Source organism: Artemia sp. Qi Xiang Cuo, chromosome 18, assembly GCF_049724085.1.
Source record: "Artemia sp. Qi Xiang Cuo chromosome 18, ASM4972408v1, whole genome shotgun sequence".
NCBI lineage: Eukaryota > Metazoa > Arthropoda > Branchiopoda > Anostraca > Artemiidae > Artemia > Artemia sp. Qi Xiang Cuo.
The window spans coordinates 39159328-39184794 of record NC_142811.1 but is presented as its reverse complement, the minus strand read 5'-3'; the positions used below and the strand labels follow the sequence as shown (position 1 = coordinate 39184794).

General features: G+C 34.0%; 1 long non-coding RNA gene across 3 annotated transcripts in view; it reads right to left on the bottom strand.

Moving 5' to 3' along the window:
• The window catches only part of LOC148941480 (uncharacterized), a 30592-nt gene extending 8882 nt beyond the window's left edge, over nt 1–21710 (bottom strand). Inside the window, exons 1-3 of one of the 3 annotated variants that reach the window (XR_016143244.1) lie at nt 21583–21710; nt 13166–13391; nt 9303–9447 (exon numbers count right to left, since the gene is read on the bottom strand). This is a non-coding gene — a long non-coding RNA (uncharacterized LOC148941480). Of the gene's footprint in view, nt 1–9232; nt 9448–13165; nt 13392–21582 lie in introns of those variants that run through there. The other 2 variants (XR_016143245.1, XR_016143246.1) reach the window with 2 other exon arrangements.
• Between the last annotated feature and the right edge of the window lie 3757 nt (nt 21711–25467).

Genomic DNA, 25467 nt, shown 5'->3' with positions numbered 1-25467 from the left:
GCTGGGGGCATATAAACAATCAAACAATCATTAAATAAATAATCAATTAAATCTAAGCATTACTCGCTTTAAGATCTATTCATTCATTTATATTATTACTTGTTGTATGTTTTCTTTGTTATGATTGTTTATTTAATTTCTGTTCGTTTTGGGTTTCATTTATTCTTTAATAGTAATTTCTGATCGTTTTAAGTTTAAATTTTAACAGGCATTTGTATCTGCTGAGCTTAAGTTTAGAATGGCCTTTACTTTTCTTTAAAAAACTAATTTTTTGGAAGAAAAATTATATTTTCGGAAAAAAATGTCTTTGGGGAACTTAAAACTGAAGTGGAAGATTTTTATTTTCTCTGGAGAAATTAGAATTGAAGTGTGTTCTTTGGTAAAATTCAGAAGAAAACTTGAACTTTTCTTCACTTCGTTGAGAAAATTAAAAATTGCACTAGAACTTTTTGTCTTTCGGGAATATATTCAAAACTATTCAATAGCTTTTTCTATATACTACTGAAAAATTTAGAATGGAACTTTAAGTTTATTTATTTCTTTGGTGAGCTTAAAACTGAAGGAGAAGAATTTTATTTTCTCTTGGTAAATTAGTATCGAAGCGTGTTCCTTGGTAAAATTCAGAAGATAACTTGAACTTTTCTATCTTCCATGAAAAATTTGGAACAGTATTTAAAATTTTTTCATCTTTGAGAAACATCTGATCCGAAGTGAAAAATTTTTATATTATTTGGAAAAATTGAATTAATCAATAGATAATTCCTTTTTCAGTGAGAAAATTCAGTAGAATGAACTTGAACTTTTCTTCACTTCATTGAGAAAATTTAAAATTGAAATGGAACTGCTTATCTTCCGAGAAAATATTCACAACTATGATATAGCTTTTTCTATCTATTAAGGAAAAATTTAGAATTTGTAAAATTGGTTTAAGAAGGATATTAAGAAAAGAACTTGTTCTGCAAAGATATAATAAAGCCTTTTGAAAAGTATTGCTTGATCTTGGGTTGTACAAAAAAGTCGTAAAGTAAATTTGTGGTGAAAAAGACAACTACTTCAACTTGTAAAATTGGTTTAGGAAGGACATTAATAAAAGAACTTGTTCTGAATATAAAAAAAAGCCCTTTGGAAAGTATTGCTTGATATTTGGATGTAAAAAATAGTCGTAAAGTAAAGTTGTGGGAAAAAAGATAACTACTTCAACTTGTAAAATGGGTTTAGGAATAAAATTTCGTAACGAAATTGTTCTGAAAAGATATAATAAAGCCTTTTGAAAAGTATTGCTTGATGTTGGGGTATTCAAAAAGCCTTATAATAAAGTTCTGGGGAAAAGATGAGTACTTCAACTTGTAAAATGTGCTTAGGAAGGAAATAAAGAAAATAACATGTTCTGAAAAGATATAATTATGATCTTTGAAAATTAGTGCTTGATGTTGGAGCATCCAAAAGCTGTAATATAAAGTTGTGGGTGAAATGGATGGGTTCTTCAATTTGTAAAATAGGTTTAGGTCGGTCACTAAGAAAAGAACTTGTTCTGAAATGCCATTTGAAAAGTATTCCTTGGTGTTGGGCATTGAAAAAGCTGTAAAGTAAATTTGTGGGTGAAAAGGATAGGTACTTCAACATGTAAAAATAGGTTTAGGATGGACATTATGAAAAGAGCTTGTTCTGAAATGCATTTGAAAAGTATTGCTTGGTGTTGGAGCATTCAAAAAAGCAGTATAGTAAAGTTGTGGTGAAAAGGGTAGATACTTCAATTCGCAAAATGGGCTGAGAATTTACTTTATGAAAATAAATTGCACTGAGATGTCTTTTGAAAAGTAGTGAGTGGTGCTTAGTACTTCGAAAAAGCTATAAATTAAAGTTGGGGGTGAAACGGGGGGGTTTTTAAATTAGAAAGATGTGTTAATTACTGAAATTATTAAAAGAACCTGTTGTGAAATGCCTTTGAAAAGTATTGCTTGGTGTTTGAGCACTCAAAAATGTGTAAAGTAAAGTTGTAGGTGAAAAGGATGGGTACTTAAAATTGTAAAATGGGTTTAGGACTGTCAATAAGAAAAGAACTTGTTCTGAAATGCCTTTTGAAAAGTTTTGCTTGGTGTTTGAGCATTAAAAAAGCTGTAAAGTAAAGTTGTGGGTGAAAAAGATGGGTACTTCAACTTGTAAAATGGGTTTAGGAAGGACATTATGAAAAGACCTTGTTCTGAAATGCCATTGAAAAGTATTTCTTGGTGTTGGAGCATTCAAAAAGCTGTATAGTAAAGTTGTGTGTGTAAAGGATGGGTACTTCATCTTGTAAAATTGGTTTATAAAGGATATTAAGAAAATAACTGGTTCTGAAATGCCTTTTGAAATGTTTTGATTGGTTTTGGAGCATTCAAAAAGATGTAAAGTAAAGTTGTGTGTGTGAAAATAATGGGTACTTCAACTTGTAAAATGGGTTTAGGAAGGACATTATGAAAAGAACTTGTTCTGAAATGCCCTTTGAAAAGTATTGCTTGGTGTTTGATCATTCAAAAGGCTGTAAAGTAAAGTTGTGGGTGTAAAGGTTGGGTACTTCAACTTGTAAAATGGGTTTAGGAAGGAAATTATGAAGATAATTGGTTTTAAAATGTGTTTGAAAGTTATTGATTGGTTGTAGAGCATTCAAAAAGCTGTAAACTAAGGTTGTGGGTTAAAAAGGATGGGTACTTCAACTTGTAAAATGGGTTTAAGACGGTCACTAAGAAAAGAACTTGTTCTGAAATGCCTTTTGAAAAGTATTGCTTGGTGTTGGGCACTCAAAAATCTGTAAAGTTGTTTGTGAAAAGGATGGGTACTTCAACTTGTAAAATGGGTTTAGGAAGGACATTAAGAAAAGAAATTGTTCTGAAATGCCCTTTGAAAAGTATTGCTTGGCGTTGGAGTATTCAAAAATCTGTAAAGTAAAGTTGTGTGTAAAAAGGATGGGTACATCAATTTGTAAAATGAGTTTAGGAGGGACATTAAGAAAAGAACTGGTTCTGAAATGCCTTTGAAAAGTATTGCTTGGTGTTGGAGCATTCAAAAAAGCAGTATAGTAAAGTTGTGGGTGAAAAGGATGAGTACTTCAACTTGTAAAATGGGTTTAGGATGGACATTAAGAAAATAACTTGTTCTGAAAAGATATAATAAAACCTTAAAAAAATATAAAAAAATTGGGGCTCAGAGGCCTTGGGGGCGCCGGGGGCCCTTTGGGAGCCTGGGGGACCTTTGAGGACCGGGGGCTTCCTTCGGGGTTGGGGTAAGGGGATCGGAGCCCTTTGGGGTTGGGTGAGGGGACCTCACGACACTTTTCAAATGTTCAAACTTGTGTATTATAACGACCAATGAGTTTCAACCTCAAATCCTCTTCTAAAATCATCTTTTAAAATGTCTCTAACTGTTTCACCGAAATAATTCCCTAAAATATCTAAAATGGTTTCGCCCAAATAACCCCTAAACGTAATTTCAGTGTGTTCCTTTTGTTTTTGGCATCCCTGCGCTGTCACATTTGAAATTACTAAGAAACCCTTTCCCACGCTAATCTCTAAGATCAAAACATTCGCCCGGAAACAATTCTCCTGGAAGAACTTCAAAGACATTAATAAACTTCGTCCCGGAGACAATTCTCCTTGGAAATACATCAAAGACGTTAATAAACTTTGCACGGGAACAATTCTCGGAAACGTGTTCTCCCTGGGGATTCCATGCCCATATATGGTGCCCCGTCACGACTGACAGCACAGGTGTTCTCCCTAGGGACTCTATGCCCATATATGGTGCCCCGTCACGACTGACAGCACAGGTGTTCTCCCTAGGGACTCTATGCCCATATATGGTGTCATGTCACGAGTACTAGGGTCCTTTCTACTAGTGTTTTAATCTTTATCAAACTAATATAGTTTTTTCCTGGTCTAACTTACAACTTTGCAGTTTATGAAAGGCTGGATGCGTCTATAAAATATTCTTACTGACTTTCATTCTGTACTTACCCATTGGTACTTGTATGATATACACCCTACCTAATTTCCTTCTAACATGTTTCTCTGACACTCAATCCTAATGAAATATACCAAAATAAAATATAATACTTTAGGAACAAATTTAAGCTATATATTTGCACATTAGGGGTGGGGTGATGTGGATAAAGTATAGTGGGTCTGCGTGTCTGATTTGTTAGGTACAATTATTCTACATATTATGTAGTAAGCATTGTTTTTTAACTTCGCATTGACCATTTACTTTACCACTTTACCCCCCCCCCCCTCCCTAATGTTTAAATATATAGCTCAAATTATATCTTTTCCATATATTCTGTCACTTTTCTTTTTCGTGTCTCACGCTAAGCTGAAAGAAACTAAAGAAAAAAAAACAGTTCTATAATGCGTCAATCAATGAACAGCTTGAGCGGTAGGGCGTTTATCATACAAGTACCTTTCCATTCATTGTACTCTATATTTTGGTTGTATTTCTACCTTATTCTGTCATTCATTATGTTTCTATAGTTCCATTATCATGATCGTTATGCTTTATATTTACAATATGTTTTTATTCTATACTGCTCACTTCATTATATACTATGATTAATTAAATAAAAACTTTCCGAAAAATAAGTTTTTTAAAGAAAAGTAAAGGTCATTTTAAACTTAAGCTCAGGAGATACAAATGCCTGTTAAAATTTAAACTCAAAACGACCAGAAATTACTATTAAAGAATAAATGAAACCCAAAACGAACAGAAATTAAATAAACAATCATAGAAAAAAACATACAACAAGTAATAATATAAATGAATAAATAGAGCTTAAAGCAAGTAATGCTTAGATTTTATTGATTGTTTATTTAATGATTGTTTGATTGTTTATATGCCCCCAGGGCATAACTTACAACGCCTACCTCCGGGCCCTGGTGGGCTGTGTCAACACCGGAGTTTTTTATTTTCAGAACTCTGAGCTATTTTAACCAAATATCTATCTCAAAATTTTTATCTGATGGATTTAGAGTGTGGAGGAGGGGGGGGGGCTAGTTGTCCTCCAATCTTTTTTTACTCTTAAAAAGTACACAAGAACTTTCAATATCTAATCATATGAGCCCTCTCTAAAGTTTATATGAGCATCCCTTCCATAAGAAATAATGGGTAGAACTCGGAGAATCCTTAAATTACAACTCTTGCTTCGAGGGCTGTAGGGGAGTTCGACTGCCGTCAATCAAAAGGCGATATCTGACATAAACTCGATATTACAGGAGAACGAAAAAACAAAAAAAAGTTTGAAGCCTTAGAAAACATGATAGGAGGTGCCTGTTTTGCAAAAAAAAATACATCAAATCTAGGTTTCAGAGGAAGACAAATTTGTTTGTTAAGGAAAAACTACAAAATTCTTTTTTGTTCTCGAGATGAATGCAGATATTGCCTTTTAACCTACTTTTGCGTCAACAAAAATCCGTATCTGCAAGAGCGCCATATTAAAATTCCATAAGAAAAACGAGATTGCCGTTTTACAAAACGACTTTAAATCAAAGCGAACCGCAGTTTCCAATGAGCGTATTTGCTTGCCAGCAACATCAGCTATGTCATGATGTAGAATAACCTTGTTTTCAGGCTGTAGTTAGGTCTTGGTCTTCGGTGGTTTCTACTGCGGGAAAAAGCGCATCTCAGAGGAACACGTCAAGATCAAATCAAACTACGGCACAAGCGTTTCCACAACATTGAATTCATTTATTTTATAAAGGTAAAAAACATGATATTCATTTATGTTATAAAAAAAAAAGAAAAAATGTCTACGTGTTTTTACTCGTCTTCTGGTTCACAGCCCTCGAATTTGTCAACCAAGTCTTGCACGTTGGCTGTATGAATGTTCTTCCAGAAAGGCCTTTTCCGTGTGTCTGCAATGTGGGGTACAAGTTTCATTAGGATGTTTTTTTTTTGTCCCTTGAAATCCCCCTTGGGACCGACAGCTTCTTAGGCAAACCTTTGCCTAGAGCACTTTTGACTTTCACTGTCAGAAAATCTACAGCTTTCAGTTCGTCGTCAAAATCATATCGATAATATAGTTTCGAGTCTTTCTTCATGAAACATGTCTGTACGATCTTTCCAAGTTGAAAGCAACTGACTTTTTCCCAGACTTCTCATTCTTCCATTCGTAGAAATCGCTTATTTTGAGCTCTTTAACGCGGGTATTTTGTCTGGAATCCTGCATTACCTTTTTCAACTCGGGAAAGTCCTCAACAACCTGCTTCACGCGGATTTTCTTCTCTATCATGCCATGCAAGCTGTCAGCTGCCATGTGTGTGTTTCCCTTCCTCAGGAACTTATGGAGATCTTCTCTGGACCCCATGATTCGTTTAAATGTGCACAAACATGGAAAAGATTATCCATTTCTTGTTCTGTGACGAGCAGTTATCGGCCCAGAATGTAAATTCTTTTGTATCCCGTAACTCATCCACAAGACCAAAAAAAGTAGAGGCGACAGCATCCCCGGTTCTACCATATGCTTTTTTGTGCCTTACTACACAGTATGCCACTTCTGGTGAAGAGCCGGTGCGAGCACTAGAAACCGGTGGAACAAACGTTTCATTGAAACACACTAGCCTGCTTTTGAAATGCGATTCTTTAACTGCTGGCTGTATGGGAGGAATTTGGACTCTTTACTTATAAACTGTAAACACTGCCTTCTCTTCACCGTGTGGGTGCTCAGCATCTTTGTCAAGTTCTCGCCTAGCTAGTTCTGCCTGGTTTTTATGCTCCTGTTGCTTCTCCCTTTCTTTGTCTGACACACCTTGCCTGGTTTCCTTTATTTTGAACAAGTCACAGATTTCACATACATGTGACCTTGGCATCTTGTTTGATATGTTCATTTCTTGCAAAGCTCAAAGGTAAGAACTCTGACTACAACGCTGCGCGGGAAACTTTTCTTGAAAGTCAGCAAACATAGCTTCGAACGTAATATCTCGTGGGATATATCTCACATACGGACTGTTTTACCTCCTGTAGTGGGGCTGACATGGCTTGAATGATTCTATATGCATACGTATAGCTTCGCGGTCCACATCCACCTTTCTAGCACCTTCTCTTTTTTTTGAAGGGGAAAATCCAACGCCCTAGGTCTTTAGCTTTCTCGATATTACCTCGATGATTTTCGGACTGATGTAACCCAAAGTTGAAAGAAACGTATTTTGGCACACTACCAACGTGAGTTCTCCAGCAGCAATAGGTAGGCGATACACGAAACTGTAGTCTCTACATTTTGTACGTTTCGAATCTTTCACTGTGATTATTTTTTTGCTTGTCACTAACAAAAACGACTTGATGTATGCAATTCTTTCTCCCTGGCTTAATTCTTGGAACTTGTTATAGATCTGTCTCTTCTGATAAATTGCAAGTTCTTTGCACTTTTTCTAACACTTTTCGGGGTTGCACCCATTTTCTATGAATGGATGTTTTTGCTTTTTCTTTTCAAAGAAAAAGCTCTCTTTTCTTTTTCTTTATCTTTTCTGCTTTCTCCTTTTTTCTCAGACTTGTCTTCTTTTTTGTCACAAAAGCAGGTTCTTCAACATCTAGCATTTCTTGTCGTTCAACACTAGTGATAGAGACTTCACTCACAGGTAATAATGAGATAAGCTCGCCTTGTACATTAGTACTTTGTCTTGCTGCTCTTCAAACACTAGCACCTGTAGAATCAGAATCTTATGATTCTCCATCTGGCTGATACTCACTTGCTGAGTTGGTCTCCAAGTCTTCGTCTGAATCAAGTAAATTTTGATTTAGGCTTTGTCTGGTATCTTCGTTACTAGCTGCGTGACGGTTAGATTGAGTGGACAAGTCTAAAACCATTTCACCGTCTCCGTCACTAAACTCACTCGTATCCGCATGCGTATCTTCTGTAGCGGTCTCATTGTTTTCCGCACGCATTTCTGTCCCCATGTCATAGTTTACTCCCATGTTCTCAGTCTCAACTTTTTCCAGCCAGTATTTGATAAACTGTACGCTCTCTAATTCAGGTGGAGCATCTGTTTGGTCCACTGAAACTTTTTGTGGTGATGGATGGCTTGAGAATATTCCACTGATGGATATTTCTTTTGGTATCACTGTTTCTTTGGGAACAATTCTGATAATACGTTGTTCTTGGGACACAACAACAGCAGCTGCTTCCCTGTTATCCGCATGCATATCTGCTGTCGCCATTTCATTGCTGTAAGCGTGCATCTTTGTTGCCATCTCATTGTTTGTGTCTGTTTGAGCTGTTTTGAGCTAATTTGAGCATTGTATTGAGCTGTTTCTCTGAAAAAAAAAGACATGGTTATCAGCAGAAAATACAAAGAACAAACAGCGTAAAGCAGAGGGGTCCCGAAGCTTTTTGGACCATGGGTCGGATTTCGGAAGGGAAGGGATTGCATACCGGATTAACCCCTAGTCGAGCAACCATCAGCCAGATCTCAGCACAGCCATGGAACCGTGAGAGCTTTTGAAGGTACAAATTGCAAAAACTGTGGATTTGAACGGCTTTCCCGACTGAATGCTAGTTTTGTCTGGTTTCTAATGATTCAATTATTTGACCTGGACGGATAAAATGTCAGATTTTATTTTGAGAGCGCAGAGTTCTGACAGGAGACAGATCCCCAAATATATATTTAATGCCTGAGTACTGCAGACATGCATTGATTGCTTCTAGTGTGGACAGGGGTTGGCAATGTAAAAAAAAATGTAATGTAAAGTTTACATGTAAAATAAAATTTTTTACATCAGTGAAAAAAACATTTTTTACATTAAATTTTTACATGTAAAGCATATACCTCAGTCATAAATGTTTTCGAGGCCAAAACTGGATAAAACGCTTTTGTTATTTGTTACATTTTAACACGTAAAAGAAAAAAAAATCCATTTAAAGTGCCAACCCTGACTGTGGACATGCACAGGACATGCATCCCTGGAGTACCCCAAAATAGTGAGTACTCTACCTCATAAACAGCTGGTGGCCCTGATTGGGAAAGATCCTGTTTTCGTCAGATTTTAACAGAGTTCAGGTTCTTCTTAAATAGCCTCAAAATGTATGGTAGCTTACACTGCTGAAAAAATAAAAAGAAACAAAACATTTGCCAAAAAAGCAATAATGTGGTCTGACAACAGCAAACCATCTGCAAAACGAACCCCCAGAACAGCTATGACGAAAAACCTGCATCAGAATTGCAAACTAGAAACTTAAACTGACTTATCCTACTAGCTGATTCCCTTGCTGGGGTCAAATCTCTGCAAATTTCAAAAGAATTTCTTTTACAGGTACACAGTCCTAACAAGGTAATTACCCTTACCTTTCTCTCGCCATCTTAAGGGCCTCTTTCAACAAGAAATTGCCACGGCTCATGATTCTGCTCTTCAGTTTTACGGAATCTTTTCTTCTACATAGCCATGAATCTGATGAAAGGTTGGCCTTATTTGGCGATATCTGCTCTTGCGCTGGAAGTAAAAGCAAAGATCTAAAAGGTGATATCTGCATGTGTAGATATCGCATTTTGAGTCGCAAGAGAATACAACTTTTCCAGATAACGTCAAATAAAACTACCATATATCTTGGCTATTTTTGTAAATATCACGTTTTTGACTCGAACAGCCGATAGAGCGGAGTGTCTTTACTTGACATACGTAGAAATCTCAATTTCGCTCGTCATGTCAGATATCGTCTTTTGATTGACGGCAGCCGAGTTGTCATCCTCAAAGATCTAATTTCCAGAACTTGAAATTACGTTTGATAAAATGGCTGTCTCAAAATTTTGATTGAATGTGTTTGGGGAAAAGGTGGGCGTGAGAGGGGGGCTAGCTGCCCTCAAATCACTTTCGACTATTAAAAAGAACCCTAGCCCTTTGAATTTCCAATCGAATGAGCCTTTTTTGAAGTTTCTACGACACAGCCTTCTATAAAAAATCTTATATGCCCCCAGGGTATAGCTTAAAACCCTTGCCTTGAGGCTTCTGGGGGAGTTTCCTCCTCAAAAAATATGTTTTCTATCTGAAAATCAACTACGCTGAACAGTTATTTTTCGGGGGGGGGGGGGTACTTTCTCTTTGCTGTGAGGATAAAAAAAAATCTCACTTATTTCACATTATCGTGGAAATACCGAGCTAAACCTAACAAAAAAAAGCACATAAGAAAAAGGACACTTTAATTTATTCAAATTTCCGAACAATTAAATAACTCAGCTCAAGTGCGCACAGTATATAATATAGGTAAAATAAATTATGTTCATATTTGTTTATATGCAAATCAAAATTTTACAAACAGAAAACAAAACATTTTCATAAAAAAAAACTATCATAGATTTGCAAGGCAATGAATCAGCAAAACAATGTATATTATTAAAATCACAATTTTCTTTATAAAAATGTTAACGTCAGAAACGACCCTTCAGCATGACAGCGATGATCATACCTATAATTTACTGGTTTCAAACCCTTCCTCCCAAATTTTGCCCGACTCGTAAAAACATAACAAAAACTTTGAAAGTTTTTTTGGGACCCCCCCCCCTCAACCCCCGAACTAAAATACTGGATACACCCTGAGTGATGTTATAAGTTAATGTACCAGCTACCGAATAGCAACACCTAATTTGGGATTACATAAGCATAATTTTGTCGATATTTTACTACAATTCAAGAAGCATGAACCAGTGTACAGTGCAAACGCTGAAACTCTTAAAATTTTCCATGTAACAACGTCGCTGTTACAAGGAAATAAAAAAAAAATCGTGTTCAGGTCATAGGTGGCCCATTAATCATATGGACGGTAAGAAAGATAACATGTCAGTAACAGATACTCTGCCTTATAGCAAAAAATGTTGCACTTCCCTCATTTTGATTAGTGTACGAGCGTATTTTTTGTATTATAAGCACAGGAAAAATAAATTCTTAGCTTTTTTGGTTATTAACCCGCATATAGGGGTTAAAATAATAATTTTAGGATAAAAATCCTTGCATATAACTACCCATATTAACTACAAACGTACACGCTCTTGCCCTATGCGTAGAAAAAAAAAACTATTTATGGAACTTCAACTTCAGTTTTGTACTTAAGGAACGTATGCGTTGGAACGTGGTTGACTATGCAAACACCAATGGTGTTTTTTCCCTTGGGTGTTCAAACTTTTTGTCTATTTGCAAGGCCGTATTCAGGGGAGGGGTAAGTGAGTTTGAACACCCCCCCCCCCCAAATGTTTGTCCGAGTCGGTAAAACGTAATAGAGACGTATAATAAAAATCTTATGTGCTTTTTAGGTTTTATTTTTGTACCTCCCCCTTCCCCCGAATAAAAATCCTCGATACGGTCATGTCTATTTGTTTTGTTATTTTTTTTTCATTTTGATGATCCTTTTAGACTTTATGACTACTTAAATTTTGAGCTTTGGTCTTCGAGATTCTCATTTTTATTTATTATTTGTTTTTGTATTGCCTATTATCGCCTCCCACGTTTTTTGATGTTTAAATTTGATTTGTACGAGAATAAAAACTACCTATTGAATTTCATAATTTTCCTACGGTTTTTGAGCTTGACGAATGTTCGGGCTGAAAATTTTTTAATTGGGTTGGGGGCTGATTTGATGTTTTTGAATAACCTAAAAGGGATTAAACAACATAGGATGAGAAAATAGCCCTTCCCCACCGTGGAAAACACGGCTATCCAAATTTGAGAATTTTATTTGAGTTTTGTTTTTTAACAAAACTCAACTTAATTTTTGCTTAATTCTAAGCTTAATTTTTGTTAAGCTTAGACACAAATGTTAAGCTACAACACAAATAAAAACAAAACAAAATACAACGCACGTCCCGCTTGTAGGATGCTCCCCCTCCTTAGGAGAATCCTTTGGCGGTGGCTTCAAGTACATTCCAAGTTTTATATTATCCCTTCAAGCTGCCATAGAAAAAAAAATGTAATAAAAAAAGTGAAAATAAAATAAATACAATTTGAACCATTCTTCCCTTACAAAAACCTCAACAAACAATAAAACATATGCTTAAACAACACAAAACCTATTTAGGAAGAAGGTTTCAAAAATTCTAACAAATTACCCATAAACTTTAAATTTCCAAATAAAATTCATACTTTACTTGATTTAAATATCTTCTTTGCTCCTAACCTCTTCAGTACACCACTTTTCTTTGGTTTAGTCTATCCGTGATTAATTCTATCTATGATTAAGATGCTTTATTCCATATTTAAGATTTTATGTCCAAGATTTGGTGATATTTTGGAACATAAGGCTCAAGCTAAAAATATTTAATTGCGATTAGGGTACAATATTAGGTATCATTGCAGGTATATCATATTTTTATAACCTCTCCGCCCCACTGTGTTAAAGTTTTCATCACCCGATATACTTATAATTTTGATAATACAAATATATGTAACGTAAATTACGTTTACAGAATCATATTCGTGAGTTGGAAGCCCTTTTGGAGAATGAGAGGAAGAATCATTCAAGTGCTTTGGCAGCTGCTCAAGCTGAGATGCAGAGTCTCCAAGATGAGATGGCCCAGCAAACCAAGGAATGTCTAGAACTTATGGATATCAAATGCAATCTTGATATGGAAATTGCAACTTACAGAAAACTGCTTGAGTCTAAGGAGTCGAGGTACAATGATCCCGGTGATTGTGTTCAGACTATCTTATTCTATGCTGACACAGGCAACAGCATGGTTTTGTTAAGATTATCAAATTTTAGGGAGAAAAATGGGATTATCTTTTCTCAAACTTACGAGATTGTTTACCAAAAAAATAAATATGTGTTTATTTTTGCACTAAAATTTGGTACTTACTTTTGTAGTCGAAATAAGGTAAAAAACAAAATAGGAAAACTCCCAACATGCATATGGGAGTGCAAATTATCATACATTTCCCTTTTTCCTCCATTTTATCACACTTGTATTTTGGTTTGTTTTATGAGACTTTCTTGGATTGGTTCAAATACAAGCCCAGAAGAGCTCTGAAAGTTTCACTTAACTAGTGTACCTACTCTTTTTGCCATATTAAAAAAAGAGCTAAGAAACCTGTTAGATGGATAGATTAACTTTTATTTTCACCAAATTTTCACAAAAACGGAATAACAAGAAATAAACGGAATAAAAAGAAAAAACGAAAAAAACACGAATAAATTTAAAATTGTGGAGATATGTTTAAGTCTTACCCGAGACTCCATGCTTACTGCCGCTCTATTCTCCATCACCTCAGCTTCTTGCTTGTCTAGCCCCTTTTTGATATCCTCAAAGCGTCGATGCATATACAGCGTAAATTAAAATTAAAAAACGGTGCGTAAGAAGGTGCCAATGGAGGTGCCAAGAGGTGAATTTAGGGAGCATGGATAAGAAGTAGATGGATGTAGCGAACAGTCAGAATGTAGATGGGTGTAGTAACTAGAAAAAAGGTGGGGGTAGTGAACAGTTTGTATGTAGATGGATGTAGTCAGGATTTAGATGGGTGTAGTAACTGCAAAAAGTAATGAAGAAACTGGTCTGTTCTCGAGTTTTACACAGCGTAACCTTGAGTGAGTGGCGCATAACACACAAGAACCAAAATTCCTTCCCCCTACGGAAATTAAAAAAACAAAACTCAAATAAAATTCTCAAATTTGGAAAGCCTTGTTTTTCACGGTTGGGAAGGGGTATTTTTTCATCCTATGTTGTGTAATCCCTTCTAGATTACTCTTTTAAGTAGGCTACCTCATATCCAGAGGCATGAAGCCATAAGGAAAACCTTGATGAGTTGTATTGACAGGGGACTAATGATGAAGGATTTTTAAGGATTTTTTTTAATGATGAAACAAGATAATGAATTTTTGAAATTAAAAGGGTTGGGGTTAATGTTTGTTTTCTTTTTAATTTTTAAATTCAAACATCACAAAAAGATTTTCTTTTAAAATTTCCTCCCCCACTTGGCGCAAATATGAGTCAGTAATTACTCTAATTCAACAGCGAGCTTCAAATCTTAGGGAATATGTATAACGTTCGCCCTTTTTGATTACGTTATTGTAATCTTTTCGGATGACGTTTGTAGACTTTTGGATGAAAATCTGAGATGAAATATCCACGAATAGTTAAATTTTAAACCGGAGAGTTTAGAATATGGCAATATAAAAGATTAATGACATAACTTGATGAAAGTAGTTCATGCAGTAGCAGATGGTGTCATAGGGAAGAAAGTTAGAAACGCCACTATATTAGTGAAGACATTCGAATTTTTGTAAAATAAATGCTGGGTTTTTCAAAAAGTATTTGAGTGACAAGTCATATAAGCATAAAAGGAACGCAAAGAAAGCTGAAAAAGCATAAAAACATGAATTGAGAAAGTTTTTCAAGGTTCTCGAGTTCAAATCTTTGTCAAATAAAATCTGTTTTTCAAGAGCTACGTAGATTTTACGTTGTGTTCTCCAATCTTACGGAGCAAATTTGGTCATTAATATTAGCAGTGCCAAAAAAAAAAAAAAAAAAAATAGAAGGAACACTACGTACAACAACAGAAAGTTCGTAGATCTAAAAATTGAAATTGCCAGCCATCAAATTGGAGTGCTGAACTCTGCAACCAATTCATTATCAGACCAAGTTTGTTTTTTAAAATGGAAAACATGGGAGGCCATAGGAGCTCATGAAATATACTACTACTAACAACTAAATGCAACACCAAGCCGCTTGAGGCCAACATAGCTACGCACGCTCCTCCTCCATCCTAAGTTATTTAAGGTTCCTTATTTACACCCTCCAGAAATTTCCCGTTTTTCTTTATGACATCCTCCTACCCCAGCCGCAGACAGTATGCTTTCTGTTTAACCCTAGACGGTTGGCGAATAAGGTCGTGATGAATCACCCCAGACCCCTCAATTCTCGTAAGAAGCGTCTGGGGAATGTCATGTGAAAGAGTGTAAGTATATACTAGATATTCGGATGGAATTAATTAGCAAATATTTGTATACAATCAAAAAAAAAAAAAAATAACGGAGGGGTCATAACCATCTTGCAAAAACAGCCTAAAATGAGATAAATCCAAAAATGGTTAAACATAAACCTAATAATATTGTCCAAGTTCTATGATTGGCGATTTGCATTGCATTGATATATAAAAATTAGAAAAAAAAATTTTGTTATCATAGTCAGTATTAAATTTTTTTTAATTTATTATGCTAGCAACTATTAAAGTGGTAAAACACAAATCTGAAAAAAATAGGTCTGAAGGGGAAAAACAGTGCCCCCTCCCTTGCTCAATAAAAATCTAGCACCCATCCTATGGGGGGAAATTAGTGCAGCCTGGCAACAATGGAGCTAAGAGCATCATTCTTGTTTGAATAATTATATTTTCTTTTGATTAGTTTGTATGAAAAGTACGTCATTGAAACAGTCCATTATTAAGTTAGGCCAAAAGCCATATCTAAAATTCGTGAGGGTTATTTTTGGCCTGTATGTTTGACTGCTACTCGATAATGATGTGGAGCTTTTATTTATTTATTTATTAATAAATTTAATTATTTTATTTATTTCATTGATGATAATCATCTTTACTCTGTCAAACAGTTTCTGATAATGGTTTCTATAAACACAAACACAACCTGTGTGCATTGTAACAAAAATCCTAAAAACGGAATTTTGGTTATGATAAACATATAAAATGAATTTCCAGTGTATTTTGATGCCAAATATATAAATTTTTACAGTGCTTTACTGAAAAGGTTTATGAGTACAACGAGTGTAGTGAACTGGCAGTTGCAAGTGTTTTATATACCAATTACCTTTCGAACATTTGAATAAATTTTAAATATTTTAAATATTCGTTTCCATTTAAATATTGAGAAACATGTTTACCTAAAATATTATGCGTATCAAGAAGCTCATGCAGCATTTTATATATAAAAAAAAAAAAAAAAAAAAAAAAAAGAATCCGTTCCAATTCCCCTTGTTTGAGTAGTCTCTCTTAAAAGTATTGGGGGCAAAAATTCAAAGTTTTGTCTAAATAGTGGGGTTTAAGAGGGAATGAGACAGCCCCTCCTGGAATAATTCATATTCAGTTAACAAATAGTTAAATCTTTCTGGAAAGTGTGGGATAACCACACAATGGTTCTCAGCTTCACAACTTTTCTCAACCCCAATTTATAATGATTTTAAGATATGGAAATACATTTCCTAAATTTAGAAAAAAAGGATTGATATGGCTTAAAATTCTGCTCAAATAACAGGAATTGCATTTTTCAGAGCTAAAGCAAGAGAAAAAAACTGATAACTGAAAATTAAGGTAAAATGTTTTGTCAAAATTTTAATGGGTTGCCTGTCATGTAGGCAAATTTCAGGACCCTCAAGAAGGAGAAGGAGTTGAGGTAGGTACTTCAAAATACCTTCCTGGGACATACTTTAGCCTGTAGACCCATCCCTAAAAGTTTCATTTTCCAAACCCAACCCCTTTCCAAGATTGTCAAAAGTAACTAAAGTAGCCTAGAATTTTACCAAAAATACAATTCCTGTTATTTGATTAGAATTTTAAACCATATCAATGTTGTTTTTTTTTTTTATTTATTTAGGAGATGTATTTTTGAATCTTTGAAACCTTATAAATTGGGATTGAGGAAAGTTGTGAAGCTGAATTTTTTTTTGTTGTAGGCCTACTTCATTTCAGCAGAAGATCTGTTTTGCAAGGTTTCACTTTTATAACACACAGATTTTCAAATGTCATCAAAGGTCATGGCCCTCTAGAGGGATAAGGAGTGGAGGTAGGTACTTCAAAATACCTTCCCAGGACATACTTTAGCCAGTACACCTTTGTCTGATTACAAAAATTAAATATATTTGGGTCCCCTTTAGGCTCAAGATGCAATTTGCAACAGAAGCAATAATTGAATTATGAAAGAGCATAAAAAAAGGCATCAAAAGATGTTTTCACTTTCATCCTAGCTAAATTATCTAGAAACTTACCCAAAATTGTTTCTAAACTATTATATTTTCATCATATTTTGTTTTATTTCATTAGCATAAACCAAACTTCACTTCTCAAGTGTATTTTATATAGGCTAATTGACAAGTATCCTTTAGACTATCATGTAGCCCTGTTTAACTTGAAATTAGGCTATTTACCTTGGGTCCAGACAAAACTTTTAGCTTTCCAATAGCTCTGATAAACTTTTGTAAAAACCCATTTTGAGACATTTTGAGAATTGTCTAGTGCACTTATGCAGATAGAGTATCGCCATTTTTCTATCTGATTGGAATTTGATGATACTCCCCATCAAGGATGAAATTGTCCTTAGATGCCAGGGTGGTCTGAGGTTCTAGCTTCTCCCTGGCTGCAAAAACCTTAGGAGAAAAATATTTTTTATGTTTTGTAGTATTGTTGTTGTTATATTGTTAATGTTGTTTTTATATTTTTATGCCCAGGAATTAAAGAACTTAGATAGTCTAAGAGTTCTGGCAAAGGATCTTTTCTTTTATAACTGTGCAGCCATTTAAAATGTGTTTTTTAGTTCTTAATGTGTATTAAGTTGAAACCAATAGGATGTACGTCAAAATGGATGGAGAATATATAATTTAGGCTATATAGTTGCACATTAGGAGAGTTGGGGTAAGATAAAGTGAAGCCTTCTTATGAATGATATGCATAAAAGTTTTATAGGATTTACTTATGTTATTCCTAAAAGCGTTTCACTTGTAGTGAAATTTGACCCACACTTTATTCACGTAACCTTATTTCTTACTTTTGGCTCCTTCAAATTATCTAGTTAGGCTTTATTTGGATTTTCCCAAATTACTGAGCGATCATAAATAATTTTTTTTATACCACACAGCAAATTCTGCAAACTGAACGATCTGACAGAAATAAATCATACAAGTATAAAAAGGATTTAAAGGCGAGGTGCTTTAAACATGGTCTAATTTAAGTGACACTATTTAGATACAAAATTATTAAAAATAATGAATATAGCGATAAAATAAATCGAATTTATTCAATTTACATGCAAATTCAGTTTTCGGTATCTACAACTGTAGCTAAGCAGTGCAAAAATCAACCGTTTCTTTACTAAGAAGTTTGAAAATACAAATCTCTTCCTAGGGGATGATGAATATTACATACATTGTCTATGACTGAATCAAGTGCCTGGGAACTGGATGAGGCCAAAATAAACAAATTTACTTTACAAAAGTTGGGGCCACATCTAAACAACCAGACAATAAAAAATATATGCAAGCATAAGCAGTTTTGCATGAGGGGGGAGTCCCCCCTCATACCATTTAAAATATATTTTTAGTCATTTATAGGTATTAAGTTGCAACAAAAGGGTGTAAAATAAAGTTAAGCATTCTTAAAAATGATATAAATAAGAACTTTATCAGATTCTTAGAATTAATTATATCATTCCTAAAAGTACTTCACTTTAATTTATCCCCCCTCCCTTAATATTCAAATAAAGCTGAATTTTATATTTCCAAATGCATTTTACCATAAGTTACTCTTTGCTTGAACTTTTTACCTGTGCACTGAAACAACATGATGTATGTGTAAATTGTGCTAAAGATATAACAGAAAAAAATCTCTTATTTCTAATATGTTATTTTAAAGCCAGATAATTATCAAGCCATGACTATTGCAAAAACTACTTTATTAATAAGAATCAAATTATGAATATTTTAAGAGACCCGTATGGTTTGTTTCTTGATTCATAAGCTTTAGGGTTTTCATTAATTTACTTTCTTTTCACAGAAAATCTTAAATCAAGTTTGCGTTTTCCTTTCTTGGGGGAGCTGTTTTTATGTCAAAACATGGCACCCCTCCAGATCACCTCCTCCAAATATCTATATCTTTTATTCGCCCAATTCTGGAATAAGCAGCTCCTGTATGGCATTTTGGACTGACGACTGAGCAAAGAGCCAAGATCAAAAGAGCTCTAATGATAGTATTAAAGCAGGCAGAAATGTCGTATGAAGAGCTGCTGACAAAGTTTAAAATGCAAACTCTGAAAAAAAGAAGAGAAAAACTCTGCATGGATTTTGGAAGTAAATCTCTGAGCCACCCAATTCACAAAACCCCTTTCCCCCCTCGATCCACAAAAAAAAAACTCCCGCACAGGGTTGCAGTGCCTAGGTCTAGAGACAGCAATTGTATGTGTGATTCTCTTTGGCATTTACAGCTTAATGGTCAGATTAAGACAGCACCCTGATTTTATCAGATAACAAATAAAAGCCTAGGAAGGCTACCATGGGAAAAAAATATATATATTATTTAGGCTATATATAGGTCAGTGTCCTATTTATGGGTCCATCAAAGGGGGAGTGAGGGTTAAATGTTGGGCAACAATTACTATATAAAAAAAGAGAACAAAATCAGGAATTTAATGGTACTGTACTAGCCTATGTTCATTTTATGGTACTTGTCTAGCCTATTATATAAAACACACTTAAGAAGTGAAGTTTGGATAATGAAATAAAACAAAACATGATGAATATATAACAGTTTAGAACCAAAAGGTATTTTATATGAATTATAAGGGCATAGAAAAAATTCAAATGATATTTTCACTTTTATCCAAGCTAAATTATATGTCCCACAGCATATTTACCATGAACTTTACCCCAATCCCCCTAATGTGGAAATATGACAGATCTATACCTATTGAAATTTTGAAAAAACAACATTTTACCTTAATTTGCAGTTATCAATTTCTTTTACTCTGGCTTTAGGCCTAGTTTTGAAAATACCAATAAAATTCTACTTTAACTTCTTTTGACTATCTTGGCAAGGGGTTGGTTTAGGAAAATGGATGGGTCTACAGGCTAAAGTATCTCCCTGAAAGGTATTTTGAAGTACCTACCTCCACTTCTTCTTCCTCTAAAGGGGTTTGACCTTTGACAACTTTTAAAAATTGGTGAGTTATAGAAGTGAAACCTTGCAAAATAGATCTTCTGCTTAAATGAAGCACCACACAATGGTTCTCAGCTTCACAACTTTTCTCAACCCCAATTTATAATGATTGCAAGATATGGAAATACATTTCCTAAATTTAGAAAAAAAAGGATTGATATGGCTTAAAATTCTGCTCAAATAACAGGAATTGCATTTTTCAGAGCTAAAGCAAGAGAAAAAAACTGATAACTGAAAATTAAGGTAAAATGTTTTGTCAAAATTTTAATGGGTTGCCTGTCATGTAGGCAAATTTCAGGACCATCAAGAAGGAGAAGGAGTTGAGGTAGGTACTTCAAAAAACCTTCCCGGGACATACTTTAGCCTGTAGACCCATCCCTAAAAGTTTCATTTTCCAAACCCAACCCCTTTCCAAGATTGTCAAAAGTAACTAAAGTAGCCTAGAATTTTACCAAAAATACAATTCCTGTTATTTGATTAGAATTTTAAACCATATCAATGTTGTTTTTTGGTAAAATTCTACTTTAGCTACTTTTGACTGTCTTGGAAAGGGGTTAGGTTAAGAAAATGAAACTTTCAGGGATGGTTCTACAGGCTAAAGTATGTCCCGGGAAGATATTTTGAAGTACCCACCTCCACTCTTTCTCCCTCTAGAGGGTCCTGACCTTTGAGGACCTTTAAAAATATGTGTGTTATAAAAGTGAAACCTTGCAAAATAGATGTTCTGCTTAAATGAAGTACAACAAAAATATTTTCAGCTTCACAACTTTGCTCAATCCCAATTTATAAGGTTTTAAAGATATACAAATACATTTCCTAAATTTTTGACATAAACTATTTATATGGCTTAAAATTCTGCTCAAGTAACTGAAATTGAATTTTCAGAACTAAAGCCAGAGAAAAAGAAACTGATAACTGAAAATTAATGTAAAATGTTGTTTTGTCAAAATTTCAATGGGTATAGACCTGTCATGTAGGCAAAATTTCAGGACCCTCTAGAGGGGGAAGGAGTGGAGATAGGTACTTCAAAATGCCTTCCTAGGACATACTTTAGCCTGTAGACCCATCCCTGAAAATTTCATTTTCCTAACCTTACCCCATTCCAAGATAGCCAAAAGTAGCTAAAGTAGAATTTTACCTGTTTTTTTTTATTTAGGAGATGTAGCCTATTTTTGAATCTTTGAAACCTTATAAATTGGGATTGAGGAAAGTTGTGAAGCTGAATTTTTTTTTGTTGTAGGCCTAGGCTACTTCATTTCAGCAGAAGATCTGTTTTGCAAGGTTTCACTTTTATAACACACAGATTTTCAAATGTCATCAAAGGTCATGGCCCTCTAGAGGGATAAGGAGTGGAGGTAGGTACTTCAAAATACCTTCCCAGGACATACTTTAGCCAGTACACCTTTGTCTGATTACAAAAATTAAATATATTTGGGTCCCCTTTAGGCTCAAGATGCAATTTGCAACAGAAGCAATAATTGAATTATGAAAGAGCATAAAAAAAGGCATCAAAAGATGTTTTCACTTTCATCCTAGCTAAATTATCTAGAAACTTACCCAAAATTGTTTCTAAACTATTATATTTTCATCATATTTTGTTTTATTTCATTAGCATTAACCAAACTTCACTTCTCAAGTGTATTTTATATAGGCTAATTGACAAGTATCCTTTAGAGTATCATATAGCCCTATTTAACTTGAAATTAGGCTATTTACCTTGGGTCCAACTTTTAGATTTCCAATAGCTCTGTTCTTTCTTCTTATATTTAACAGCAGGTCAGACCACCCTGGTCTAGCTCTGATAAACTTTTGTAAAAACCCATTTTGAGACATTTTGAGAATTGTCTAGTGCACTTATGCAGATAGAGTATCGACCTTTTTCTATCTGAGCGGAATTTGATTATACTCCCCATCAAGGATGAAATTGTTCTTAGATGACAGGGTGGTCTGAGGTTCTAGCTTCTCCCTGGCTGCAAAAACCTTAGGAGAAAAATATTTTTTATGTTTTGTGGTATTGTTGTTGTTATATTGTTAATGTTGTTTTTGTATTTTTATGCCCAGGAATTAAAGAACTTAGATAGTCTAAGAGTTCTGGCTTAGGATCTTTTCTTTTATAACTGTGTAGCCATTTAAAATGTGTTTTTTAGTTCTTAATGTGTATTAAGTTGAAACCAATAGGATGTACGTCAAAATGGATGGAGAATATATAATTTAGGCTATATAGTTGCACATTAGGAGAGTTGGGGTAAGATAAAGTGAAGCCTTCTTATGAATGATATGCATAAAAGTTTTATAGGATTTACTTATATTATTCCTAAAAGCGTTTCACTCGTAGTGAAATTTTTCCCGCACTCCATTCACGTAACCTTGTTTCTTACTTTTTGCTCCTTCAAATTATCTAGTTAGGCTTTATTTGGATTTTCCCAAATTACTGAGCGATCATAAATAATTTTTTTTATACCACACAGCAAATTCTGCAAACTGAACAATCTGACAGAAATAAATCATACGAGTATAAAAAGGATTTAAAGGCGAGGTGCTTTAAACATGGTCTAATTTAAGTGACACTATTTAGATACAAAATTATTAAAAATAATGAATATAGCGATAAAATAAATCGAATTTATTCAATTTACATGCGAATTCAGTTTTCGGTATCTACAACTGTAGCTAAGCAGTGCAAAAATCAACCGTTTCTTTACTAAGAAGTTTGAAAATACAAATCTCTTCCTAGGGGATGATGAATATTACATACATTGTCTATGACTGAATCAAGTGCCTGGGAACTGGATGAGGCCAAAATAAACAAATTTACTTTACAAAAGTTGGGGCCACATCTAAACAACCAGACAATATAAAACATATGCAAGCATAAGCAGTTTTGACGTGAGGGGGAATCCCCCCTCATACCATTTAAAATATATTTTTAGTCATTTATAGGCATTAAGTTGCAACAAAAGGGTGTAAAATAAAGTTAAGCGTTCTTAAAAATGATATAAATAAGAACTTTATCAGATTCTTAGAATTAATTATATCATTCCTAAAAAGTACTTCACTTTAATTTATCCCCCCCCCCCTCCTCCCTTAATGTTTGAATAAAGCTGAATTTTATATTTCTATATGCATTTTACCATAAGTTACTCATTGCTTGAACTTTTTACCCGTGCCCTGAAACAACATAATGTACATAAAGAAAGAAAAACGAGCAAAAATGGGGTTTTTATAGGCCAAATGAACATACTGAAAAAACGAAGGCCAATGTGGTTTAAGAAATTAACATAATGTACGTGTAAATTGTGCTAAAGATATAACGGAAAAAAAATCTCTTATTTCTAATATGTTATTTTAAAGCCAGATAATTATCAAGCCATGAGTATTGCGAAAACTACTTTATTAATAAGAATCGAATAATGAATATTTTAAGAGACCCGTATGGTTTGTTTCTTGATTCATAAGCTTTAGGGTTTTCTTTAATTTACTTTCTTTTCACAGAAAATCTTAAATCAAGTTTGCATTTTCCTTTCTCGGGGGAGCTGTTTTTATGTCAAAACATGGCACCCCTCCAGATCACCTCCTCCGAATATTTATATCTTTTATTCACCCAATTATGGAATATGCAGCTCCTGTATGGCATTTTGGACTGACGACTGAGCAAAGTGCCAAGATCGAAAGAGCTCTAATTATAATTTTAAAGCATGTAGAAATATCGTATGAAGAGCTGCTGACATAGTTTAAAATGCAAACTCTGAAAAAAGAAGAGAAAAACTCTGAATGGATTTGGGAAGACAATATCTGATCTACCCGATCCAAAAAACACTTTTCCCCCCTCGACCTCCACAAAAAAAACGACTCCCGCGCAGGGTTGCAGTGCCTGTTGAGAAACTTCAGCCGGTACGCTGTGCCCATCAGCGGTTAGAAAAAAAGATTTAAACCTTGTTTCCGTGTATATGTATAATTAAAATTACAAAATTTTGACCCATCATATTTTTTATGCATTTTCATTGATTGTATTGTGTTTTCTATTTATTTTTAATTTTGACTTTTTAACTAAAAGTGTAGTTTTTTTTTAAATGCATTTCTTACAATGAATTATGTTTGACGTGAACGTCACGTTCTGAAGATGATAATATATATATATATATATATATATATATATATATATATATATATATATATATATATATATATATATATATATATATATATATATATATATATATATATATATATATGTATATATATATATATATATATATATATATATATATATATATATATATATATATATATATTTATATATATATATATGTATATATATATATTTTGATGAGAGGAGCAGAACAGATTTTTTAGGCCTATTTTAAAAAAAATTTGAAACTTATAATTGAGCAACACCAAGACTAGAAAACAGGTTAAGAACATTGGTTTCTGACAAGCACTTCAATTAGAAAACTATCATTTTCAAAAGCTAAATTAAACACAGAGTTGTTTAACCTCGGAAAAATTTCTATCACAAGCCCTGAAGAATTTGCACTTTGGAGTCATAAAAAAACATAAATAAAGCAAACAATAAAAACTGGCAAAACAATGCCAAAAACAACATTATCAGAATGACAAAACCATTGTCAAAAATATTAAGTGGCAATGTGTCAGAGAGCTAAAGGTAAATCAAAATTATGTTAAAAAAGGTTTTAAAGAGAACATATAAAAAGGAGAGGAAAACAAAAGAATCAATAAATAACATAAACATCAATGCAAAAAAAATTAAATAAAAAATAATAATAAAAAAAAATAATGAAAGGAAAACTGGTAGTTTATTTTATCAATAAAGAGAACAAAGGTTAAAATTTACATGAGTTAAGCAATGAATAGGGGGACAAGATACAAATGAGCTCGGAAACAGTACGCCTACATGGCAAGCATTGTCTGGGTGGGGAGTTTCTTTTGTGGAAAATGTTTCCATGCAAAGATATATTATTGCATTTTTTTGCAAAACAGAGGCACAATTGTTTCTGGTAAAAAATAACTGATTTCTCAAGACTGGGTACTGGTCTATTAACCAGATGCTTTTGAATACAGCAATGCATACCAGTCACAAAATGAGTTAGGACGCCTGATGAAAACAGGTGCACATGTTGCTCAGGGATATAAACAAAGGCAAGAACCAATAGAACAGTACCATAAATTGTTCAATGCACTAGGTACAGAGAAAACTGGTAGTATGTGTGATTCTCTTTTATTTACAGCTTAATGGTCAGATGAAGACAGCACAGCTTTATAGGTAACAAATAAAAAGCACACATATGTAGGCTGGCACACCTGTAAGAAAAGTGGAAGACATTGGCAAAGCTGAGGTAAAACTTACCTGTCAGCATTGTCTCTTTAGCTAATTTTCTGTCCTTTAGAGAGAAAAGGGAGGCTGAGGAGGTGTCTGTTATTCCCCTATGGCATCATTCAATTGAGGGGTACAAGTACTAGCATCTCTGCAGAAGGAGACATGTCAAAAGAAGACAATTTTAGATTAATAATTTATACAGGTCTATACCCTGAGATAATATATAAGACCATATATATAATAGCCTTAGGCCATATATATATATA